This window comes from Sinocyclocheilus anshuiensis, unplaced genomic scaffold (assembly GCF_001515605.1).
Source record: "Sinocyclocheilus anshuiensis isolate Anshui unplaced genomic scaffold, SAMN03320099.WGS_v1.1 scaffold2470, whole genome shotgun sequence".
Classification (NCBI taxonomy): Eukaryota; Metazoa; Chordata; class Actinopteri; order Cypriniformes; family Cyprinidae; genus Sinocyclocheilus; species Sinocyclocheilus anshuiensis.
In genome coordinates this window covers 230,068-249,439 of record NW_015560624.1, presented here as the reverse complement: position 1 = coordinate 249,439, position 19,372 = coordinate 230,068, and the positions used below count along the sequence as shown (strand labels likewise).

At 37.2% G+C, this 19,372-nt stretch overlaps 1 protein-coding gene across 1 annotated transcript in view; it reads left to right on the top strand.

Moving 5' to 3' along the window:
* Positions 1-19,372, top strand: part of LOC107681914 (leucine-rich repeat and fibronectin type III domain-containing protein 1) — a 193,368-nt gene that overhangs the window by 130,908 nt on the left and 43,088 nt on the right. The gene's annotated exons all lie outside the window — the stretch shown is intronic.

The following is a 19,372-nucleotide window of genomic DNA, read 5'->3' as shown; positions in this document are numbered from 1 at the left end:
ACACACACACACACACACACACACACACACACACACACACACACACACACACAGTTAAAGAAGATGATCTCGTCCCCTGACAATAGAGAATACAGCAGAAAACATATAAACTAATGTGGCCAAAAATAAAAATCCTGAAACTGTATGTTTTTTATTCCATGCAACACAAATTAAGCTGTTTAGCAGAAAGTTCATGTTGCTCATTCTGTGCAATGAAAGTGAATGAAGACTGTCAATCCCTGATTTTTTTTTAGCTAATATTAGCAACAGAAAAAGGGCTACAGATGATTTTTAGTATAGTGCACAAGTCGTATGCACATTTGCATATAACTTTTTTAACGTGAAAGTCAAAATGACACACATCCGGAGCAGTGGGCTGCTCGAACCCGTGACCTTTGGTTACAAGTCCGACTCTCTAACCATTAGGCCACAGCTGTCCATTATTGGGCTTATTGTCATTTTAATTCAAGACACTGCTGGTGAATAGGTAAAAATGAACTAATAGATACCACCATTCTTCCCCAATTTATTGATTACACTAGGAATTGCAAACTTTTACAAGTTTCCTGAATTTTTTTTTTGTTTAAACATGCAAATATTGCATTCTTTGATTAAGTATACACTGATTTATACATTTTTTACATATTAGAATTAATGATTTTTACAGAAGGGATTTTGGATTTATCTTTTTACTGATTTACTAATCAACTCCATAAATCATAAAATACTGTCAACAGCCAGAAAAAATTGGGATAAAAAAATGGGAATAAAATTATATATGAACAAACCCTTCTATAAAATCTTTCAGAATAAAGAATAAAACTGCTAGGTTTGGTGTTTGTAAGTGCTGCTGAAGTGGAGAAACAAACTCATTTTGAGAAAATGGTTTTAACGATATAGTGTAATTGAAATCTATAGATGCAAATAGTGCAAAAATAAAGCCATGAGAATTATGTATGAACAAATCCTTCTATAAAAACATTCAGAATATAGAAAGGAGTAAAACTGCTAAGTTTGGTGTATATAAATGCTGCTAAAGTGGAGAAACAAACTCATTTTGAGAAAATGTTCTGTAACGATTCACTCAACTCACGATTCGATTCGATTCACAATTTGTTTTTTACAAAATGAGATTTAAGACAAATTATACATTAAATGTGTCGACAGGACCCTTTTATTATTGCTTGGACAAAATGCTGCACATTTATTTGTCAAATTGAAATATAACCCTATAATAATATACTAATCTCCTACCCCTAAATGAATCGCGATTTGTTTAGCATCTCAACCGATTTGAATCGTCACATGTTTGAATCGATTTTCAACCGGCTCGCGGTTAATCGTTACATCCCTAATAACGATACATGTTGTTATTGAAATCTATAGACGCAAAGAGATAAAGTGCAAAAATAAATCCATGCGGATGATATATTGATAAACCCTTCTATAAAAACCTTCAGAATATAGAAAGGAGTAAAACTGCTACGTTTGGTATATATAAATGCTGCTAAAGTGGAGAAACAAACTCAATTTGAGAAAATGTTCTGTAATGATATGTTTTGTAATTGAAAAAAGATAAAGTGCATTACCATGCAAATGACATATGAATAAGCACCTCTGTAAAAATCTTCAGGAAATAGGCTAGATAATAAAATAAAACGGTAAAATTTGGTGTATGTAAGTGCTGCTGAAGTGGAGAAAAAACTCACAGCCTTTAAAGATATGTAGTGTTATTGAAATATACAGTGGAAATAGACAGAGCATGCAATAAAATGAACACATAAAAGTGTATTGTGGATATTTTCTTTCCACTAGTCAGAAACATGTTAAATAAAGCCAAATAGCCCAAAATCTCAAAATTGACCAAAATTGACCAATAGTTCTTTGGGTCTGTAGTCGGTATCAATAACAGGGTTATTTGTCAAAATTACCTTAACAGTGATTTCTGAAGGTCTCGCTTTCATTGCATGCAAAAGAGCAGCAAGAGCATCTCGTTTTGTGTTGCACAGAAGAAAAGAAACATCAGGGTGAGTAAACGATCACTGATTGTTCATTTTTGGCTGCACCATTCCTTTAAGAACCTGACAGCATGTACTATATGGAGTACAGCTGATCCCTCATCCACACTAATTACATTCCAGCAGTTCAGTGTGTTCGTGTAGAGAGGGCCTGCAGCCAGACAGCAGTCTGATGTTTTCCTGTAAACTCTGAGCGGTGGTTTCTGTGGTCTATAGCGGAGAGAAGAAGAGTCGGACAGATGAAGGTTGAAAGCTATGACATCATATCTGACCTGCTTACCGTCTCTAATGCATTACATGCCTTTAACTGCAGGACTAATCACTCAACCACAGAGTTTCTGCTCAGAGTCCTTGAGTTGGTAGTAAATATGAACATCAGAGTGCAATTTAACTTATTTGGTAAGATTGCTGGTTTGAAGCCTGCATGAAGCAAGCAATGGCATGAAGCACCAGGTTGCTCCTGGCCATTTGTCCTACTTTGGTTAAAAGTAAACTTCATCTGCTGAATTGCTTACTTAGTCCAGATGATTCATTTTTGGTATCGACATGCATGTCTCATGTCCTTTTACTAAGCTGAATGCTTAAAGTCAACATAAAATCAACATTTACTGAAAACATGTTCCAGGTTTTATTGTGCATAATTCATTAATGCACATTATTGTGTTAATCAACATGTAAAACAACATTTTCCTTTTTGTTTGATTTCCTTTTCTGCAAATTTTCCAGTTATGTCACCTAGGCTGAGTGGAGTAATGTTGTGGTTAATACTTTATTGTGGCTATACTTTTGTCTGATTCAATTTTGTGTTTAGTTTTTTATATATATATATATATATATGTATATCAGTAGTTTGAGAATGTAGAGAGACTTGATCAGTTCTTTTGCTACTTGTCATGATTCTCTGATTGGTGGAGATTTTTCTGCAGAATTGTGGGTAATGTAGATTCTCAACAGGAATTTCACTGTTAAGCACAATTATTTATAAAAATGAGTTGAAATAATACAGGCTAATGGCTTTGATCGAAGCATATACAAACTCGTAGCTCGCAGTGATTCTGTCTTTGAAGTTATCATAAAAAATAAATTCCTCTATGTAGAAAATGAATGATATTTTCACTTCCATTACTATATAGCGTTTATGTTAAAAACAGAACCAGCAGGTGTTTGATTGCTTGCTAGAAAACCTCTCGACCAATGGCAGGCATTGATTGGCTAATCCAGCCGCTGTGTTTGACCAATCAGGATTCCACTGGGGTCACTTCTGCAGGATCCAATTAAAGCAAATTTACAGCAGACGTGATGAAGCTTGTCAAATCCAGACTGCGTCCCCGAGGATCCTGCGATCCACTTTAAGATGATGATTCATCCTCCTCCTCCTCGAGCAGATATTACACTCCATCAAATAATCCTCATCAATAAAAGATCTAGAGGTGCTTTTACTTTGGCAAAACGTGTTGCATTAGCTTTTTATAGATTGGCAGGTTGTCTTATGTCCTGTGATATCAGCGATCGTGGCTAATGCCTTCAAAGCAGCTGCAGCATAAAGCGTCGCTGAAGGCTGCTCTCATCTGCCAGAGGATGATGTTTAAGCAGATAGACGTTTGTAATTTCCTGCACCAATCATGGAGTATTCATTACCGGCTTCAAGGCATAACAGCTTATTGTATTATTCACGGTGAAAGCTCATGGGTTTATTCTGTAGAATACTGTGGCTTGCACACTCATCAAGGTGATGGAGACAATCATGTATGTACATTCATAATTAGCTTCATTAACAGATGCCAGAGACATGCAGACTTCACAAACCAGTGGTTGTAGTTTTGGGGATTGAAGTTGACTTCAGTGGTGTAAGTGAATGTCACTAAAATATGGTAAAAAGTAAAGTTTACTTGAAGCATACCACAACAATGTAATCTATGTTAAACTGGTATAATTGCTGTCATGTTTAAATAGTTATTTCTGTAGATTTCTGCAGTATTAATTAAGTTGACTATACTGGTAAATTAGTTTGAGTTTACTAGTAGTCTACTGTAGTATGTGTGAATTAGTTTGAGTTTACTAGTAGTCTACTATTGTAACGGGGCTGACTAGACAAGAGGCGTGCGGATCCATGTGCAAGCTTTTATTCACAAGAGAAGTGGTCAAACACAGGCAGGGTCGAACAACAGCAAACAGGTATGGCACAGGCAAGACAAAGAATATTCCTTGGGCTAGCGTGGGTCTACGATCGGCGAACAGTATCCAGAGGGCTTGACAAGAGGGGTAATCCAATAAACACAGGCAGAAGGTCAGGAAACAGACAACAAGGCAACACGGAAAGACTAGACTAAAACTAAAAAATGGTAAAAGGAATGGCTCAGTGATGTAGCTATCGCTAGAGGAGAGATAAATGCTAAAGAAAACTAGAGACTAAACAGAAACACGGAATGGCCCGGTAAAGCAGCTAACACTTGGGGAGTGCTAAACGCAGAACAATACACGGCGATCTGAACAGGAACTGAGAGAGTGTTAAATAGAGTGTGTAATGGCTCTCAGGTGAGCGTGTGATTAGTGACGGCTGTGTGATCAGTGAATTCAGCTGTGTAAGTGCAATGGATGATGGGAACTGTAGTCCGGGGTGACATGTAACAGTCTGTGTACTGTGAGAGTCAATGTAATGGTAGAATGACCTCTAGTGGCAATCGGCCGGAAGGCCACGGACCGGATTCGTGACAACTATAGTATGTCTGAAATTAACTGGTACATTCATGTTTTGTTTCAACAGTATGTGTTAAGTTTAGTTCAGTATCTTTCAGGTTTCTACAACAGTATTAGTCAAGTTTACTACAACCATATAAGACTAGTTTACTATTACAGCATCTTCACTAGTAGTCTACTATGGTAGTATGTGTAAAGTTTACTTGTACAGTCTCTGTTGTCCTGTTTCAGGAGAATTAAGTGAATGAAGGCTGTACATAATCTTTCAGGTTTACTAATATTTTTCTACAGTACTGTTACGTTTAATATAACAGTATAAGTCAAATGTCTTGGTTAAGTTTAAGTTAACTAGTAGTCTGCTATAGTAGTATGTGTGACGTTTCAACAATATGTGTTAAGTTTAGTAATCCATTATTTTTCATGGGTACTAGTAGTTACTTTACAAGTAAATTTGACCAATACTGTTACAGTAAATGAGAAATGCTGAGGAAACTACTAGTAAACTTGAAGATAAATTTAACACATACAGTGCAGTTGGAACAAAATGACAGATACTATACGAGTAAACGGCACACGTACTATTATAGACCTTGAAAGATGTTTCACCAGGACATTTGACAAATACTGTTACAGTCAACTTGACAAATGTGGCAAACTACTAGTAAACATGAAAGATAAACATAGCACATGCTTTTGAAAAACAATGACAGATATTGTACCAGTACACTTCACACTTACTCAACATTTTCTCATTCATTAAGTAGACTGTGGCGGCCCACCACACTCTAATCTGTCCCGCCACAGTTTAATAATAAACCAAAAATATGTATAATCTTCTCATTCTAACATAAAAGTTCTTTAAAGTTGTATTTTGGGCCATTGCTTTGGCCAAGTATCTGTTAAAATGAACTAAAACCGAAAGCACAACATGGCTTAATCCCTTCATCAAATCTGTTTTTGCTGCGCGTTTCAAAGCAAAGCACACACTTTGTTCATGCGATCAGCTCGTGATCTGGTGTTTTCCGCATCTCAGAACGGCTCAGTTCACAGTGAATGCGGTGTTCCCTTTCATTGGTTCACTCTATGCTGCGAAGCTGTAGCTGTGGGAACACCTTTGGTGTGATGAATTTCTGAAGCCCTTATATCATCACGCCATTTTATTGGCCAGTAGCTCTTAGCACCGCCCCGAGAAACACGTCTCGTATGCTCATATCAGCGTGCTACTTGCGATTTCATCAGATTTCTTTTCCTTCAGGAAGCGGGTTACCTGTTGCCCGTAGGAAAGCATTTTTGTCGCATTCTTTGCTACTTTTCAGAGCAGTTTCAACTCCTCTCAAGTGGATATGATGAGTTATGGGAGATGCATTGATCCGTGCGACAGGTTCATCGCAGAAGAGACACTCATGACAATGCAATGTTTGGGCCTTCAGCATGCTCAGGCGGCGCTGACTGTCGACACTGTGATAGCCTGCGTTTGAAAGGAGGAAAGGAGGACACACGAGGAAACAAGGTCCACCTGAGGAAAGAAGGACACACGTCTAACCCCCGCGATTCCGTTTCTGCGGTTGCCGAGGCGCCACACAAGACGGACGCTTGTGGTGAGGTTTGCAAGGCGGAGCACATGGAGAGTGAACAGATGGATTTTCTCCCATTCTCTCACTCTCCCCGGGCCACTTGCGCAAATTCCTTCATGGGATTTAACTATCGTCCTGGAAGGTCTGGCAGGCCATCCATTTGAGGCATTGGAGTCTGTGTCAGAGAAGTTTTTGACCCTGAAGACGGTCCTTTTGGTGGCTCTTTTATCAAGTTCTACAGTCTTGACGTGAGGATGGCTCCTGGCTCCTGGCTCCTGGCTTCTGGGTTTTATCTGCTTGAGTGGACTCGTTCCTCGGTCTTCCAGCTATCTTCAGGTACGTGAAGGCGTTATGGTATATCGTTCCCATAGCGACGGTTTCGCAGCATAGAGTGAACCTATGAAAGGGAATGTCTCGGTTACGTTTGTAACCTTGGTTCCCCACAATCCCTGAATGAACAAGATGCTGCTTCGCCGGCCGTTCCCGTACCTTTCGATAGGTGCTTCCTTCGTACATAGAAACATGATGAAATTGTGCGTAGCACACATAGACTGTAAAAAAACATGGACGTAGTGTCCGTGACGTCACCCGTAGGTTTCTAAAGAGCGTTTTTGAAGCTCAAAGTGGGCGGAGTCGGCCGTCACCATCTTGGCAGCGCGTCACCGCACGTCACTCCCGGAAAATTGAAAATGGCGGGAGCTGGACGCTGAAACCACGCCCACCTAGCTCGACGGTGGTGTCAGCAGCGGCAATCCACCTGCCGCTCAAGTGGCCATGCCCTTAATTATGCAGAACTTTAAGGCTTAATATAATTTAAACTGATGAGTTATAAAAAAAATTCACCCCCCTCACAGTTGTCATGAAGGGCAAAATTAGCTATATAGACCAAAATCATTTTTTGAACCAGGCTGTAAACATGTTTTTTTCTGCTGTAAAGTTGGGCATTTTAACATGGGGTGTCTATGGGATTGACTCCCTTTTGCAGCCAGCCTCTAGCGGCCAGTTGACAAATTACAGTTTAAGTCACTTCCGTGTTGGCTTCACGAGAGAGAGCGGGAGGCTGCCGCTTGATAGCACACTGATATGAGCATATGAGACGTGTTTCTCGGTGCGGTGCTAAGCGATACTGGCCAATAAAATGGCGTGATGGTATAATTACTTCAGACATTTGTCACACTGAATGTGTTCCCACAGCATCTCGTTCCCTATTCAGGGAATCAAGGTTACATACGTAACCGAGGCGTTTTCCGTCAAGATAAAGCTCTACTGTAGTTTCCGTAAAAATAAAAGCTTAAAGGTGCAGTATGGAATATTGACAGCTAGTGGTTGCAATGGGTACTGCAGTACAAATTCAAAATATCTCTTTCAAGTGTAGAAATTAGGAAAAAAGTATTATAATTTCCCTACTGTAGTGTAAAACTAAATAATTTTACCTATGAAATAATCATTTTCATTTATTTTACAGTGCAATTGCTTTACAATATATGGCTATTACTGTCATAGGAGAAATAATTAAAAAAATTGTATGATTATTGTTAGTAGTAGTAGTAGTAGTAGTAGTATATTCTACTTGTTTGGCTTCCTAAAACATCAGTCTGAATGTAATTTAAACTGAGACACTATATCAAATCTAAAAAGAGGGTTGAGTCCCTTTTAAAGTTCAGGTACAAGTAAATTCACTGACGTTTTTCTTAATTAAGTTTTAAGAACATGGGTTGGAGCTCTTAATTTTGAATTCTCAAAGTGCATTAGATAGAAGAAATTAACTTTAAAACGTACAAAATTTTCTTCCGTACCTGTACCTACGGTGGTAAAAAACCACAGATACTGTACAAGTAAACTTTACACTACAGTAGGCTACTAGTGAAGATGCGGCAACAGCAAACTTGACTTATATTGGTTATAGTAAACTTGACTAATACTGTAGAAAACTACTAGTACCCCTGAAAGATAATGTACTGCTAAACTTAACACATACTGTTGAAACGAAATGACAGATACTGTACAAGTAAACTTTACACCATAGTAGGCTACTAGTGAAGATGCTGTAACAGTAAATTTGACTTATATGGTTATAGTAAATTTGACTAACACTGTAGAAAACAACTAGTACACTTGAAAGGCAATGTATCACTGAACTTAACACTTACTGCTGAAACAAAATGACAGAAACTTCACACATTACCATAGCAGACTACTAGTGAACCCAAAACATGCTTAACCAAGACATTTAACTTGTACTGCTAAATTAAATTTAACAATACTGTAGAAAACTGACCTGTTTCATTGATGTATGACTGATAAATATGCATCACATTTTCAAGATTCAAGATTCAAGATTTTTATTTGTCACATACATGGTTATATAGGGAATATATGACCAGCAGTGAAATGTAAGTCAGGTCCGCTCCATGGACAGTGCAATTATTAAAGAATACAAACACAAGAAAATTATATATAAATATAGGTATGGAAAAAGTAAGATAAAAAATAAGAATAAAATAAAATGCGCAGGACAGTATACTGTAGGCTTAATAAATATTTAGATGAGCAGGAATATACAAGAGAAGAATGTGCAAACAGGTTAGTCATTCAGGCAAGAGGAGTTATTGTTCTTAGGCACAGGGATGATGACAGATTTTTTAAAGGGGGTGGGAACCACTGAGATAGCAAGGGACTCATTAAAGATGGATGTAAACAAGGCAGCGAGCTGATCAGCACTGGACCTCAGAACACGGCCAGAAATCCCATCAGGACCTGCTGCTTTCCTGACGTCCACTCGCTTTAGGGTCCTCCGAACCTCGTCCTCCGACACAGTGATTACATGATTATCGCTGGTCTGTCTGCAGCTTCCTGACGCGCTGATCGGCAGAGTCGCGCTGCCTCGATTGCATTCAAAGCGGCTGTAGAAAGAGTTTAACTCGTCAGCCAGCGACGGGTCTGCGCTCACAGCTGCAGAGGATTTATTTCCAAAGGCACAGATGGTCCTCAGTCCCTGCCAAATGTGTCGAGAGTCATTTAGCTGGAAATGAGACTCTATCCGTTCCCTGTATCGGAGTTTGGCGGCTCTTACCGCCCGTCGGAGATCATAGCACGATGCTTTGTACTCACTCATGTTCCCCGACGACAGACCGGCGTTGTATGCGGCAGTGTGTTTGTTTACTGCAGCACGGATTGTTCTGTCCACCCACGGTTTTTGATTTGAGAAGGTTTAGTTTAGTTTAGATTTAGTTTATGTTAAAACTGTGTATCCATCCAAATGCATGGAAATTTTATATGCAATTCAAATACAACTTAGGCCTAAATATTGTTTTGAGTACAGCATAATACTGTTTATAGTATATAAAACATCTTGTTTATCTTGTACAGGCTGTATAACTACCACTTTCTGTTCTGTCTAATGGAGCTGAATGTCCACAGTGTTGCAGTGAAAGGACTGAATACTACAAGTAAAACCCGACACAAAGAAAATGGCCCTCAGATTTAGAGTCTTGGCAGCGCAGCAGGAAAGCTTTTAGCCGCGATATCAATCAAATCCCAGATCGCTCATATTTATGAGGATTTGAGCACTTCACTCCGAGAGAGCAGCGTGTCTCTGGATGTTTCCTCATCTCTCACCAGCACACACACACACACAGTACTAATACTAATGCACGTTTGAAACATAAACAACACAACTGGAAGATAATTTTGTACTAAACTTGACAGATAATGTACCAATAAATCTCACACATACTATTATAGTAGACTACTAGTGAACATATAGTTTTAAATACACATAGATGCAAATATTTGCAGAAGTGCAGAAATCTGACCTGTTTCATTTTTGTATGACTGCATCACATTAAGTTTATTAGTTTACGTTAAAACTGTGCAATCCAAATGCATAGATAATTTATATGCAATTCAAATGTATAAAACTTACATTTAGCCCTAAATATGCATCACAAGTAGGAGCATTGCTGCTTGTACCTGGACATATTTAACAGGATTATGCAGCTAATCTTGTAAACACGCTTCTCTTGAATATATGAAGTAATTGGCATGACAGTATACAGTCAGCCGGTCATTATCGCCAAATAAACCCCTTCAGTGTCACAAAAGAGACCTCATACTTTAAAATAATAACTGTCTGACTATGCAGTAGCCCTTAAAGAGCAAATATTTTCCCTCAACAGACATTTGAAAGTGTTTTAAAGTCAGTTGTTTGTAGATTTATGGCTGTTTTTGTGTTGGTGAAAGGGCAGCTGGGTAATTGTATTCCTGTGTGTGGTGCTGCAGTTTATCCGTGGCTGCGGTGGAGGTCTTATCGCACGTGTGTGTCCACACTCTTTATCTCTGAACTTGAACTGTTCCTATCAAATCAAAGGCAGCCCAGATCCGCTGCTGTATCCATAAACGACCCTTCACATCCTCACTTCACCCCGAGAGCCGAGCGCAAATCCTTCAGATAAAAGCTGAAGCGCTCTGTGCCAGTACGTCTGCAGGCCTGAGAGTGTCCAGACCTTGAGGAGAAACACATTTGGACCGGATTAGGGTGTGTGATAGTGACAAAAAATGAGCTCGATGACTATGATATTTTTCTGAGAGTGCTTTTGTGCTGGTACTTTTGACTTCTTATTCTTCATATTCTGGTTCGTTCACAGCAGTGACAGACTTGAACTTTTTGAAGATGTATGCATCATGTTTTATGCCAAATTCTTACATTTAATCAGTAAACTCAATTAGAATAATGAGACACTATAGGCTGTTCCCAATCAAACTAAACCATTATTAACAAAATCCATTTTTGCACTACAGAAGTGACACAGAAGCTGCATCTGAAGCATTATTTGCACTGCAATAACAGTTGCATTAAATAATGCTTTAGAAGTTAATGTTTTAGAAATAATATTTTGAATATTAAAACATGAAATGATTTTTAAAAATTGAAGGGTACTTTCGAGTTGTTGGCGGCAAGTATTAATAAGTGAGTCATTATTCAGCTGATTCATTCAGGTATGAAGCAAGTGACTGTCTCACAACATTAACTTCTCATTTATTGAACTGTTTTATAAAATTAATTTTTCTTTTTTAATGAAAGGATACTTTAAACTGCCAGTAGGTGGCGGCAAGTCACTGCCTTAATGAGTGAGTCATTTAATTATTCATTCAACTGATTCGTTTAAACGGCTGATTCATTCAGGAATCAAACAAGTAACTGTGGATCATTGAATCATTGATTCATTCAAATCTCTGATTCATTCAAGAATGAAATATCACTGTGTGTTGATCACAGACATGCAATGGTTCTGTTTGGATCTATTTTTATTAACAAAATAGAGCAAAAATAGAAGATTTTGACAATATTGTGTCTGAAATGCAACTCACAATATTAATTTCTTGTTTATTGAACTGTTGTATGAAATCAGTATTTTTTTAAATGAAATGATAGTTTAAATATGAAACTCAAACCACCAGTAGGTGGCGGCAAGTCTCTGTCTTAATGAGTGAGTCATTGAATCATTCATTCAAACGATTCGTGTAAACAGCTGATTCATTCAGGAATGAAGAAAGTGACTGTTTTCATGAATGGATCATTGAATCATTGATTCATTCAGGAATGAAATACCACTGTGTGTCGATCAGAGATGCACAATGGTTCAGATCTATTTTTATTAACAAAATAGAGCAAAAATAGAATGTGTGTGTGTGTGTGTGTGTGTTTTATGTGAAATTAATGACACCATTGTTGTCAAACTGTATTGTTGATTTGTTGAATTTTCCTCATTTAAGTACCCTACGTTCAAAAATACACATTAAATTGATCAAAAGTGACAGTAAAGACATTTGTTATGAAAAATGTGTCGATCAGAGATGCACAATGGTTCAGATCTATTTTTATTAACAAAATAGAGCAAAAATAGAAGATTTTGACTATTGTGTCTGAAATGCAATTCACTATATTAACTTCTTGATTTTATACAACAGTCCAGTAAACAAGATCACATTTGCAATCATGCTGATACATTATTCGGTAATACAACAGTATTCGGGGAAAACAGCATGCTTGCTTGTGTGATACTGATTAACTACAGTTTGTAGTTCAAAGTTTGTAATTAACATTTGTAGTTTTCTATTTTTTATTTATATATATATATATATATATATATATATTATATACACACACACATATATATTAATATAATACATATAGTTTGAAGTTTCACAGCACAACTGTTTTCAACATTGATAATAATCATAAATGTTTCTTGAGCAGCAAATCAGCATATTAGAATGATTTCTGAAGATCATGTGACACTGAAGACTGGAGTAATGATGCTGAAAATTCAGCTGCGCATCACAGAAATAAATTACATTTGAACAGATATTCACATAGAAAACAGCTGTTTTAAAATGTAAAAATATTTCACAGTTTTTACTGTAATTTAATCACATACATGCAGCCTTGGTGAGCAGAAGAGGCTGATTAAGATAGCATTATCAAGAGTGAACTGACTTGCCTTTAAGAGACTTTTATTTTGCTCCCATCCAACATCCTGCCATATAGAGACGCTTTTCTTATCTTATTAGCTCCCAGTGGATAAAATTAAGTCTCGAGCTTCACTTTTCTCTTGTTGAATTGTCTGTTTTGCTTTGAAATACGTCAGATTGCAGAAGTCAAATACCATTTCATATCGAAGGCATTGATTTATTTAGGTCATTTGGTTTCTTTCTGAATATTGCTGAGTCTTGCAGCGGTATTTCATCATGCTGGCGTTAATGCTGACTCTGTATGTTCAGGAGGTGGTCCGGCTCGCTTTTCAAATGTCATGTGCTAACTAACCCAAAACAAATGTGTTAAATGTGCAGCAAGTCCATGTTCAGCGACTCCTGGATGATTACAGTCTCCTTCACCAGCTGTCGACTCCTCCTAATTACAGCTCTGACATCAATGACAGCAGATCTTAGAAAGTGTAACGGAGGAAATTGCACAAATACAGAACGAGAGGTGGAGCTGCTTTTCTGGATGAATGAACGTCTGCTTATGTGTTACTGATGTAATTCCTGTGGGCTGGAGTGAGGGAGTGAGTGAGTGAGCGTGTGTGTGTGTGTGTGTGAGTGAGTGAGTGAGTGTGTGTGTGCGTTTTTGTGACACAAATTTGTATAATGACATGGGTATGACATAGGTATTACAGCGAGAAGGTGATTTATGAGGACATTTTGAGTGTCTGCATATTTCAAACGGCTTATAAATAAATTGTAAATATTTCAAATATTTTGGTCATTTTACAAACATTTTTCAAATTCTCTTCTTTTATGTTTCACAGAAGAAAACAATATCAAACAGGTCTGCAATGACCGAATGTATGACAGAACGTTCATTTTTGTGTGAATTAACCCTCTAAAATGTGTCCTGCATTAAAAGGGTTGATAGAGTTTCCTTCAAATGTCTGTGCCGGTTTCGTATGTCAGTACTTGACCTGAAAACAGACCGCAGAAGACAGTAGCTAATACCCACTCGCAGCACATTATGAATTGTATTCTGACAATTTAAAATGCAAAACATGAAATTAATCTTGTAACTGGTTTTATGATTATGACAACTTTTATGATTATGCATCAAAACTGTGCGTTTCTACCTTTCTAGGCTTCCATTGTTTTATTACTGTACATATTTTCCCCATGTTTTAAACCAGTGGAGTTGAACTGACTTTCAGTGGCACAGATTGTCACAGTCATGGACTTCTTTTGTGTTTTCATTTAGTTTTTGTCTTCGTGCCCATTTTGAGTTTGACCTAGTTTCTGTCTCTCCTTTGATTAGTTCATTCAGTTCACCTGTGTTCGTTAATCTTCTCATTAGTTCCCTCGTTTTAGTATCTGTATAAGTTCTCGCTCTTCTGTTCAGTCCTTGGCCGGTTATTAGTTGTGTATGCTGCCTGTGTTGCCCTGTGTTTTGTACAAATGTTCATCATCTTGGATTACTATTAAATGTTATTTGGATTACCTTTGTCTTTGTGCGCCTCCCTTCACAAGAGTGTGACACAGATGTATTTTATCCTTAATATCCATTTAAACTGTTGCTCTTCCTCTTATAATTGCAGAAGCGACTGCAGATATTAACATTGTGCGTGACCCGATTGATGGAAGGTCGCCGGTTCCCCTTCCCGTCGGCCTGTGGTCACTTGTCATGGTATTCTGGGGTTTTAATCGGGATAGTCTGGAGCGAGGGCATTCTGGGTCTCAGCCTGACTCACTAAATGCCAAGCAAACAGTTCTGTGTGCCGCTGATTACAGCTGAAGGCTCTTATGACTCACAGTGCAGGACAGTCATTCCTGCTGCTGATGTTTTAAATATGTATGTGCAAGTGTAAAAGCATTTTTTGTTCTCTACCGAGTGTACTAGCATTTTAAGATGTCATGCATGCTCTCCAAGGCTGCTTCCAAAGGTTAGCTACATAATTATGTTAAGATGCCAAAATCTTAAGATCGCACTGTATGCAGTCAAAGAAGTGAGAAGCACCGAATCACTTGCATTTCAGTCGTCTTAGTAGACAGCTGCCTATACAGACACTAATGCAGCTCTTTAGGGTTTGGAGCAGAGCCGCTGAATCTGTGTCCAGCAGCCATAATGAAAACATGAAACGCATCGTTTGAACTTGAGCAGAGAGAGTCTGTGAGAGAGGAGCTGTTCACTGGAATGGGAGCTACTGCGCTCTTCCTCTTCCTGTTTTACAGTTTATTCATTAGAGAACATGAGAGTAGTGCAAACTCCATCCATCCATCCAAATAGTTTCTTTCCATCCATCATTATTTCTATTTATCATCCATTCATCCATCCATCATTCTTTCTATGTATCATCCATTCATCCATCCATCATTCTTTCTATGTATCATCCATCATTCTTTCTATTTATCATCCATTCATCCATCCATCATTCTTTCTATGTATCATCCATTCATCCATCCATCATTCTTTCTATGTATCATCCATCCATCCATCCATCATTTTCTATTTGTCCATCCATCCATCATTCTTTCTATTTATCATCCATTTATCCATCCATCATTCTTTCTATTTGTCCATCCATCCATCATCTATCGTTCTTTCATTCTGCCAGTCTATCGTTCTGTCTATCTGTTTATCATTCTATAATTTTATGAATCTGATCTTTGAAATAAACTGTTTTTATTTTAAAAAATTAAAAAAATATCTTTGAATTTCAATTCATTTTAAATCGACCTTCTTACATTCAAATTTTAATTTGCATTTCTCAATTCAGACTCAATTCAGATGCATTAACTCTGGCATCTTAATTCAGTTCTGACTGATGGTGTGTTGTGTTGTGTTGTGTTGTGTTGTGTTGTGTTGTGTTATCAAATGTGTTTTGTGAGACTCACTGCTAACTCTAGTCAAACATCCACAACAGAGCAATGTTAGCCAACAGTGTGTGAATATAAAAGGCATTTAAATGTGTTACACAAACAGTATTGTTATGTTTAGCATGTAGTTAAGACCCAAAATGGAGGGATGCAGAGGAGGAGAAGCAGAGTTATACAGGAAATATTGTGCTTGCCATAGCAAACGCCGCTAACAAACAAGTATTTGCACACAAACACACACTGCAGTCCATCCAGTCCCATCCCAGCGTGTGTGTGTGTGTGTGTGTGTGTGTGTGTGTGTGTGGACAGCTCATCTCGTCTGCTGAGAGAGCTCACGTATAAATGAGACAGAGGGACGTCTTGCTGTCACCGCCAGACCCAACCAATTCAATTCACCTCGGTAAGACTGAGAAACCGGCAGGCCTGAGCGGATCTCGTTAGTTTCACAACACATTGATGGAAAAGCTTCAAGTAGAGCCGTGGTGTCCCCAGAAGAGTAAAAATAGCTTGATAATTTGTCCCGAAACAGCGTGTCCTTTGACGTTTGCAGCCTCTCGGTGCTACCGCATGTCAGGCAGCAGTCAGCAGTCGTTCTGTACAACGCTAAATCAGCACCCAGCAGGTTGAACTAGCCTGCTAGTAGGTGAGGTAATGAGCTGCCAGCCAAACTGCTGTAGGTTCATCTCAACCACTCTGAAGCATCCTAAAGCAGCTGTTGATGTAACTCGCTTTAGACGTCCGTTACAGGTGATCCAAGCACAAGTGTTCATCTGAGACCCATTTACCATTTTCAGACTCCATGTTCTTTATATATCAATCGCGGATCACATGAGATGTTAATATCACGTGTAAACCGTTACTTGTATGGTTTCTAACTAGTTGACCAGCTTGTTTTAGCAGGGAACGTCTTACAGGAAAGACACTGAGATACTTTGAATAGTTTATTATTATTTTTACATTTTCTGTTTTTTTTTTTGTTTTTTTTTTGTCATGTTTTAATTAATTTTTGTGCGTGTGTGTATAGTTAATATTAATTTTTAATTTTTATTAATTTACATCAAGTTAAATGAACGGTGTGTGTTAGCAGGAAAGGTCATCCAAGAAAGACATTGAGATACCATTAAATTCATTTTTTATATTTTGAAATGGTTTTTAGTTTTTGTTTTCCATTTTCCATTTTAATTCTAAAGGTTTTTTTTTTTAGAATTTTCTTTTGTCATTTTTATTAGTTATTGTTTTTAATGTTTTTATAAAGTTTTTGAATGTTTTATTTCAGTTTGTTATTTTAGTACATCAAGTTAAATGATCAGCTTGTTTTAGAGATGTTATTAAGATATTATTTTTTATATATTTTGCGTTTTCACTTTAGTTTTAGTAATTTTGTTGTTTTTGTCATTGTTATAATAATTTTTTTAAATGTCACACAGTTTTAAATTTTTACTACATTCAGGTAAACTAACTTAAATACCATGTTTAAGATTTTTATAATGTAACCTTTTTTATGGTTTTATTTGTATTTGACTATAATAAGCCTGGTTCTCATACCAGGTTACTCATATTTTACTTTACAGATGAAGCAGATGTTTAGTTCAGGTTTTTATCATGTCGTATGTCATCATTTTTTGAAGAAGAGTCATGAAACCTTTATGTAACCGTCTGTACCAGCAGGATACGAATGCTGAGATATTTTTATTGTGTATTTCCAGCATTATGTTGAGGTCACACAGGTTTATGTGTTTTTTTTTCGTGCTATTTTGGCCTGTTGTTGAGGTTTTAAGTGCAGTATTTTCCAGAGCGTGTCTGATTGCATCTGGAGCACCAGTAATCACTGCAGGATGCTGTCTTTTTTCTTCCTCTACACTGCAGGCGCTTTTAAACGGATGTGTTGTTATTTTCATTTAGTTTCCAGAAGCCTCCGTTCCGTCGCTCTGACGTTCAGCTAACTCTTCTGTTGCTATCATTAGCACTGGGCTAATGCCGCGGGCGTCCTGAGTCAGTTCAATCTGCTGTTCGGGGCCCAGAGCCAGTCAGATTCCTCATCAAAACACTACGGGATGCCAACTAAAGACAGATCACAACAGACGAGGGCGCCTCCTTTCTGCTTCGTGTGAAATTAACTCAGTCCTGCTTCTCCAAGCGGTAAATTACCGTTAAGAGATCACGTGTGAACAGGACCTTTTCAAAAATACTCTGGACCAAAAGCTACTGCATGAATGTGAACGTTTAAAACAAAAGTGCAAACATCCACTAGTGAAAAAAATAAATAAACTAAAATGTATTTGAAATACATTTATTTCATGCTAAGTATACTAAAAATGCATTTACATATTTATGTACTTAATAAAAATACCCTGCAATTGTACTTTTAGTATACTAATCTCGAAAAACTAATTTTGTACTTAATGCGCTTTAATTGTGCGAAAGTAGTGCTGAAGTCCAACTAAAGATAAACTGAAGTATATAGGATTGTGCTAAAGTGGAACTGTTGCAAGTATACTTTAGATGCACTTTAAATAGCTTGCATTTAAAGACCGATATTGTTGAAAGATCATACAATCCTCATCAATAGTAACATTAAAACACATTTAAGTCTTAATATTAAGAAATGTGCATTGTGCACAAGTAGTACTCCAAAACAGTTTAATTATAATTTTCATATAATTAAGTCTCGAGCGATATGTCAGTAAATATGTTAATAGATATGAACTATACTTAGTATGAAATAAATGTATTTTAAATAAATAACAAAAACACTGATTGTGTTTACCCCTCCATGATTACAAACACAACACCGGGAGCCGCAGCCGTTTAGCGATCATTTCCAGTTAATGATGTCACAGAGTTTTCCGGTATTTGGAAATTGATTTGTGAATTGTACTTTACCGGAAAAAAGAGGGAACACCGTTGCTTGTGTGGACAGCACATTTTTGAATTTACTGGTAAAGTCGTTCCGGTAATTTTACAGCAATTTACTGGTATTACTGTGTGAAAGGGGCTAGTAGTGAATTATAGCTTGCCAGAAGTCAGACGATGGTTTCTGGGAAGATGCATCATGGGTCACTGGATATATAATACACCTGCTCTGGACTGGCAAAGACTGCAGAGAGGCAAATTAAACTGGCAAAGGGACATAATTGTATGCAAGTTCAGTGAGATTACATCATGATTGCATTGGTTTGTGTTTGGATCACGTCTAGTGTCTCACAGATGATGGACGGAGTGCTCACCAAGGCTGCATTTATTTGGTCAAAAATACAGTAATATTGTGGAATATTATTGCAATTTAAAATAACTGTTTTCTATTTGAATGTATTTTAAATTTGTAATTTATTCCTGTGATGCAAAGCTGAATTTTCTGCAGCCATTTCTCCAGTCTCCAGAGTTATAATTTTTTGATATTATATATATATATATTAGTGCTCTCAAATGATTAATCGCGATTAATCGCATCCAAAATAAAAGTTTTTGTTTACATAATATATGTGTGTGTGCTGTGTATATTTATGTATATATAAATACACACACATACAGCATATATTTTGAAAATATTTACATGTATATATTTATATTCATATAAATTATATAATATATAAGTATATGTAATATATAAACGTAACATATTTTTCTTAAATATATACATTCATGTGTGTCTATTTATATATATATACATAATAAATATACACAGTACACACAAATATATTATGTAAACAAAAACTTTTA